This window comes from Choloepus didactylus, chromosome 7 (genome assembly GCF_015220235.1).
Source record: "Choloepus didactylus isolate mChoDid1 chromosome 7, mChoDid1.pri, whole genome shotgun sequence".
Lineage (NCBI taxonomy): Eukaryota > Metazoa > Chordata > Mammalia > Pilosa > Megalonychidae > Choloepus > Choloepus didactylus.
Genome location: NC_051313.1, coordinates 127695154 through 127702956, shown reverse-complemented (window position 1 = coordinate 127702956; position 7803 = coordinate 127695154). Strand labels below are relative to the sequence as shown.

At 42.4% G+C, this 7803-nt stretch overlaps 1 pseudogene; it reads left to right on the top strand.

Annotated features, from left to right (window-relative positions):
• The first annotated feature begins 1017 nt into the window (after nt 1–1017).
• Nucleotides 1018–2231, top strand: LOC119540814 (annotated as a pseudogene).
• The last annotated feature ends 5572 nt before the right edge of the window (nt 2232–7803 follow it).

Below are 7803 nucleotides of genomic sequence, written 5' to 3'. Positions count from 1 at the left end.
ATCATTTTCTTACCTTGTAAAGCCTGTGCTTCCTTCATTCCATCCCTGCCCCTGAAATCCCTTCAACGTGCCCCCTGCAGTTACCCACTGTTCTCCCCCTGGATCTGTGCCTCAAAACATCCGTGCTGACAGTGAATCCTGCCTGTACTGTTGTGGTCACATGAGGACACATTCTGTTTGTGTTGAATTCACTTCCCTTTCAAGCCTGTCCCTGTTTCTAAATTTAAAAGAGCTTTGGATCTTGCTTGTATGTAGTCCAAGGATGGATCCAGGAATGGGTTGGGAGCAGCAGAAAACTGCTGATCATCTGCTGGAGGGGGAGCTGATTTCTGAACAAAGGAGAGGACTAGAACCAAACACAGGGCTTCCTCCCCTTTTGGCCTTGACCCAGGGTTCAACTGAGCATTGGCACCAAGTTTCAATCTCTCTTCCACTCACATGATGCTTATGATGATTATTTGTGGACCACTTAGGATGTCCCAGGCAGGGCCTGGATTACGGCACAGCAAATGAGGACCTAGCATTGGGCACAAAATTTAAGGGAGTGTCACCAACCTCAGTAATCAAGATAAATTAACATTAAAATGACAATGAATGCACAAAAATCCATGATTAACAAAATATCAAAATTTTAGATAAAGACAACATGAGTATTACTAAATCTTGCCCCAGGTGCCAATATGGCTTGGCATGCTACTGGTGACAGCTGACTATTTTGAAATTTTAATTTGGGGGAGCAACATTGTACTTTTCCATTCCCTTCTTATTAATCAGGCAGGTAATGAGCTCTAAATCCCCCCTTTGCTGTAGGGGAGGTTCATGACCCTGGCCTGCGAGTCTCTGGTTTATTTCTTCATAAAGTCTAGGAATTTAGATAGCCTGTTGGGAAGATGGAAGGGAGAAGAAGATTTTGGGGGCAAAAGCAGAGGGTCGGCACATGTGCAATTGGCGGTGATGGTGCTATCTCTGCTTGTAAGGTTTTTTAGAGGGCAGCTATTCTTGAGTCTTTCTGGAAGGATGCAAAGTCCTTTTTCCTTAAGACAAATGAGCATTCTAAAAGGACTGAGCTACCTGACCATTTGGGCACCAAGAAACCTCTTATATATGAAAAGTAACTTTCCCTTTGGCTCAAGATGTTGGATGACCAGATTTTCAGCAGAAATCCTCTTCAAATCAGTTTCTTTTAGCTTTATAGTGTGAAGTATGATAATGAAGCCAGTGAGCCTTTAGAGAATGCTGAGCTACTGAACAACTTACTTGTCATGGGAGTAGATATTGACACAGCGAAGGAAAGACAGCCTGGAGTTTGTAATAGAATGGTTACCAATAAACAGGACCTGAAGATATTCCTTCTGTCCAAAGGAGCTAGTAAAGAAGTGATTGCTAACATCACATCAAGATATCTATGAGCCGTAACACACACATCTGAAAGTCTTTCAAAACGATGGGATCTGTGGAGAAAGATTCTGACATCAGACCTTGACATTGTAAATATTTTGGAACGTTCTCTAGAATCCTTTTTTCAGTCCAATAACAACCTAAACTTAGAGAATAATATAAAATTCCTCTATGCAGTTGGATTGACCCACAAATGTCTTTGTTGATTATTGACCAATGCCCCACGTACCTTCTCCAACAGCCTTGATCTGAATAAACAGATAGTTGTACTTTTGCAAAACATCTGTTTGTCCTTGGGTCACAATGATCCTGCAGATGTCATCAGGAAGATAATTTTTTAAAACCCTTTCATCTTAATTCAGAGCACCAAACGGGTAAAAGCTAACATTGATTTTTTACAGTCAACTTTCAACTTGAACAGCGAGGAGCTTCTTGCTCTGATGTGTGGTCCAGGAGCTGAAATCCTAGACCTTTCCAATGACTCTGCCAAAATAAACTACACAAATATCAAAGAGAAACTGTTTTCTCTTGGTAGTACTGAAGAAGAGGTACAAAGTTTGTCTTCAGCTATCCAGATGTGATCTTCTTGGCAGAGAAAAAATTTAATGATAAAATAGACTGCCTCATACAAGAAAAAAACAAACATTTCACAAATAATTGAAAATCCTTGGGTTCTGGATTCAAGCATAAGTACTTTAAAAAGTCGAATCAAAGCACTGGTAGATGCCAGCTATAATTTGAGTACATCCAACATTGCTCTCCTATCTTGGAATCAAAAAAGATATGAAGCTAAATTAAAAAAGGTGAATGGACAGAATGTTCTGGGGAATTAAAAAAAATATCTTATAATGTAGTGATATCATTTCATGTTGAATTTGGCCTTTCGAAAGGATGGATTCTGGTTCTAGGAGCTAAGATGGCAGCATAGAGAAGAGTGGAAGCCAGTTAGTCCCCCTGGAACAATTTATAAATGACAGAAAAATTAGTAAATAACCTGGAATAACTGCAGGGAGACAAACGTGACTGTCCACTCATCATACACCAACCCTAATTGGGAGGAATGCCCGAGATTGCAACATAAAATCTGTAAGTAAAAACTGCAGACCCACGCTGAGAGCTGAGAGCCCCTCCCTCATGGAAGTCTCGTGGTGCTAGTGAGCAGCACTCTCTGAACAAGCGAATATACCTCAGCCCAGCTCCAACTGGGGTTTTAATGTTAACTGCTTAATACAGATGTCGGAAATAAAGCGGTTCCTGTAAGGGAATAAACGCTCACTCAGTTTTGGAGGAGAAAAGAATTTATTTACAATCTTGCAAGATAGGGCGTCCAGCCAAACACATGGAAGACTGGCGCGCCAGAGGAAGAGAATGGCGATCTTTAAATCTCCTATTCCTAATTCACAAGTCCCTCCCCTGTTTCCCCATTGACTGGGTACTATAGAGGTTACAGCCTATCCGAGAACACTAACTAATTCATCTTTTGAGATTTTAATTGGTACAGCCAATCCTAGAGAGCCAACTAGCTCATTATTGAGATTTTGAACTGATCAGCCTATCCCCCTCAAATTTTTATTTTTTTTGCTGTGAGTTCCCGCCTCTGATATTACCTCATATCTCTTTACATTCCAGTAACTATGGTTACTTTTCCATATAAGGAGCAGGCAGATTCTCTCTTCTCTTTGTCTGGGTCTTGTTTAAACTGGTTTTGCCTCCATTTCCCTTATTCCATGCTGTCTCTATGTGAAAACTAAACTTATCCCTTTCTTACACAGACAGCGAATCCCCAACAAGCAGGCAGAGGCTTTTGGTGACAACTGCCCTTCGGAGAGTCAGGGGACGTATCTGTCTCAGGATGGGGAACCCAGAGGATCAGGTGCTATCTCTGGCCAACGGGTGAATCTGGGAGCAGACTTCTGTCCCCTTCTCTCTCTGACAACTTGGGCAGCTCAGTGGAGAAAGCCTCAGCTGTTCTCAGCTTGCAGTGCTTTGCAGTAGAGAAAGCCTCAGCCATTTTAAAATCACAGCACTCTGACCCAGACAACGGTGGAGATAGCAGAGTCAGAGAAACAAAGAATCTATATATATGCAAATGACCTCTCTGTAGGGGGCACAGCTTCCCAAGAGGAAAGAGGAGAGGCCCAGCTCTATTACCTGCCTTACACTCAGAACCAGACCCCAGAGGCTGTGGGAGGAGAGCCATGGGCTACAACCCCTTACACCAGCCTGGAATGACAGGCTGACAGGCGTCACCTGCTGGGCATAAAAGCACAGGGTGTGTCAGTCCCCTAAGACACAACATCAGGGAAACCAGATACTGAATATTTCTGATTGGGGTGGCCTAGGAGGTCAGATGCCTAGACAACAGAAAACTACAACCTACACCAAGAAAAACGAAGTTATGGTCCAAAGGAACAAACTTACACTTCAACTGAGATACAGGAATTTAAAACAACTAATGCTAAATCAATTCAAAAAGTTTAGAGAAGATATGGCAAAAGAGATAAAGGCTATAAAGAAAACACTAGGCATACATAAGGCAGAAATTGAAAGTTCAAAAAAAACAACCGGCAGAATCTATGGAAATGAAAGGCACAACACAAGAGACTAAAGACACAATGGAAATGTGTAACAGGAGATCTCAAGAGGCAGAAGAAAACACTCAGGAATTGGAGAACAAAACACCTGAAAGCCTACACACAAAGGAGCAGATGGAGAAAAGACTGGAAAAAGATGAGCAACGTCTCTGGGAACTTAAGGATGAAATGAAATACAAGAATGTACATGTACATGATGAAGTCCCTCTGCTTTTGATTATTCTGGAATGTTTTCACCTCCCCCTCATTTTTAACCTCCAGGTGTTTGTGAATTTTCTAAGTCTCTGATGGTTATTGACTTCTAATTGTATTCCATTGTGGTCAGAGAACGTGCTTTGAATAATTTCAATTTTTTTAAATTCACTGAGGCCTGTTTTATGTCCCAGCATATGGTCTATTCTGGAGAAAGTTCCGTGATCACTAGAGAACAATGTATGTCTGTTAAATCAAATTCATTTATCAGATTGTTTAGGTTTTCAGTTTCCTTATAGGTCTTCTGTCTGGTTGATCTATCTATAGGAGAGAGTGATGTGTTGAAGTCTCCCACAATTATTGTGGAAACATCTGTTGCTTCCTTTAGGTTTGCCAATGTTTGTCTCATGTATTTTGTGGCACCATGATTGGGTGCATAAACATTTATGATTGTTATTTCTTCTTGTTGAGTTGCCCTTTTTATTAGTATGTAGTAGCCTTCATCTCTCATAACATCCTTGCATTTAAAGTCTATTTTATCTGAAAATTAATATTGTTACGCCTGCTTTCTTTTGGCTGTAGCTTGCATGAAATATTTTTTCCATCCTTTCACTTTCAATTTCTTTGTGTCCCTGTGTCTACGATGAGTCTCTTGCATACAACACATTGATGGTTCCTATTTTTTGATCCATTCTGCCAATCTATATCTTTTAATTGCGGAGTGTTCTAGTTTGCTAATGCTGCAGAATGCAAAACACCAGAGATGGATTGGCTTTTATAAAAAGGGGGTTTATTTGGCGACACAGTTACAGTCTTAAGGCCATAAAGTGTCCAAGGTAACACATCAGTAATCGGGTACCTTCACTGGAGGATGGCCAATGGCGTCCGGAAAACCTCTGTTAGCTGGGAAGGCATATGGCTGGCATCTGCTCCAAAGTTCTGATTTCCAAATGGCTTTCTCCCAGGACGTTCCTCTCTAGCAAGCTTGCTCCTCTTCAAAACATCACTCACAGCTGCAGTGAGTTCCTTCTCTTTGAGTCAGCTCATTTATATGGCTCCACTGATCAAGGCCCACCCTGAATGGGTGGGGCCATGCCTCCATGGGAATATCTCATCAGAGTCATCACCCACAGCTGGGTGGGACACATTCCAAGCAAATCTAATCATCACCAAAACGTCTGCCCCAGAAGACTACATCAAAGATAATGGTGTTTGGGGGACACAATACATTCAAACTGGCACATTCCACCCCCTGGACCCCAAAATGACATTATCTTTCCAAATACAAAATACATTCATTCTATCACAATATCACAAAAGCTTAAATCATTTCAGTAACAAAAGTTAAGTACAAGATCCTATCAAAATCGATTACAGGCGTGGTGGGTCCTAAGGCATAATTCTCCTTTAGCTTTGGATCTGTGGACTTAGAACAAGTTATATGCTTCCAATATACAAAGGAGGGACAGTCATAGGATAAACATTCCCATTGCCATAAGGAGAAAAAGGAAAACAAGGTTAACAGGACCAAAACAGTTCCTAAAACCTGCAGGACAAACTCCATTAGATTTCAAAGTCTGAGAGTCATTTACAGAACAATGTTGCATTCTTGGGGCTTGAGAGAGCGGGAGTCTAACCCTTCCTAAGGGCCTTTGTGGCAGCCCTTTCCTCTCCAAATGCTTAGGTGAGTGCTCCAACATATCCACACATTGGGGAGACCACCTTCTCAGCCCCACCCTCCTCAAACATTGGGGCAGCTCCTGGATTCCCTTCCATCTCCAGGGCACATGCTCAACCCCTTCAGAACAGTGTGGTGGCAGCCAGGCTCTCCCCAATTCCCTGGGAATGTGCTCCACCCTCTTTGGGTCCTGAGGTGGCAAAACTCTTCCAGAGCGTCGAGGTGGAATGCCCACCCTCGACCTCCAGGGCAAACTCACCCTTTCCATGCATGTGGGCTGCTCCACTCTCCCAGCCCAAGGCCTCTTGACTCCAGACCTCAACCTCCATGGCTCTGTCTTTGAAGAAATTTTTCCTTCAATTTTTTCCTTGTCTTTGTCCTCCAGTCCAGAGTGGCAGTGGCTCTGTCTGTAAAGATCTCGCAAAAATTCTGTTGGCTTCGCATGAAGCACACAGGGGTCAAAGCCGTCAGACAATAGGAGTTTCCACAAATCCTTTCTGGATAATTCCATCTCCAATCTTGGCTTGTACTGAAATGGCAGCTGGGTTCCATGTTTGATTACATCCTCACGTTGGGCTGTAGCTTCTGGGATTCCACCCCCTGGAAGCCTGTAATTTTCCAAGCCATCAGCTTCTGGTTTGTTTGAACCCAAGAGTTCAGTTCTAAGTTTATCTCTTTCCGCTCGCATTTTACTATAAGCTGCAAGGAGAAGCCAGGGTACATCCTCCACACATAGTCTGGAGATCTCCTCAGCTAAGTATTCCAGGTTGTTGCTTCCAAATTCTTCCTTCCATCTTGACACCAGGACTCAATTTTGCCAAATTCTCTGCCACTTTAAAACAAGGATCGCCTTTCTTCCAGTTCACAACAACACACTGATCATCTCTGTTCAAGGCCTCGTCAGAAGTATCTTTAGAGTCCATATTTCCACAAACAGTCTCTTCAAAGCAGTTTAGGCCTTTTCTATCAAGCTCCTCACAATTCTTCCAGAATCTTCCTCTTATCCATTTAAAAAGCCATTCCAACATGTTTGGCATTTACAAACTCAGCAGCAAAAGCACCCCTTCTCTGGTACCAAAATCTGTTCTAGTTTGCTAATGCTGCAAAATGCAAAATACCAGAGATGGATTGGCTTTTATAAAAAAGGGGTTTATTTGGCAACACAGTTACAGTCTTAAGGCCATAAAGTGTCCAAGGTAACACATCAGTAATCGGGTACCTTCGCTGGAGGATGGCCAATGGCGTTCAGAAAACCTCTGTTAGCTGGGAAGGCACATGGCTGGCATCTGCTCCAAAGTTCTGGTTTCCAAATGGCTTTCTCCCAGGACGTTCCTCTCTAGCAAGCTTGCTCCTCTTCAAAACGTCACTCACAGCTGCAGTGAGTTCCTTCTCTTTGAGTCAGCTCATTTATATGGCTCCACTGATCAAGGCCCACCCTGAATGGGTGGGGCCATGCCTCCATGGGAATATCTCATCAGAGTCATCACCCACAGCTGGGTGGGACACATTCCAAGCAAATCTAATCATCACCAAAACATCTGCCCCACAAGACTACATCAAAGATAATGGTGTTTGGGGGACACAATACATTCAAACTGGCACAGGGAGTTTAATCCATTTACATTCAACGTTATTACTGTGAAGGCATTTCTTGAATCAGCCATCCTATCCTTTGGTTTATGTTTGTCAGATATGTTTTTTCCCCTCTCTTTCTTATTGCCCTTTAATGAACCAATATCGAATCTCTTTAGTACTGAACCTTTCTCTATATCTCTCTCTCCTTTCTTTGTTTCTCTGTTGGTAGAGCTCCCTTTAGTATCTGAAGTAGGGCAGGTCCTTTATTAGCAAAATCTCTCAGCATTTGTTTGTCTGTGAAAAATTTAAGCTCTCCCTCAAATTTGAAGGGGAGCTTTGCTGGATAAAGTATTCTTGGTTGGAAAT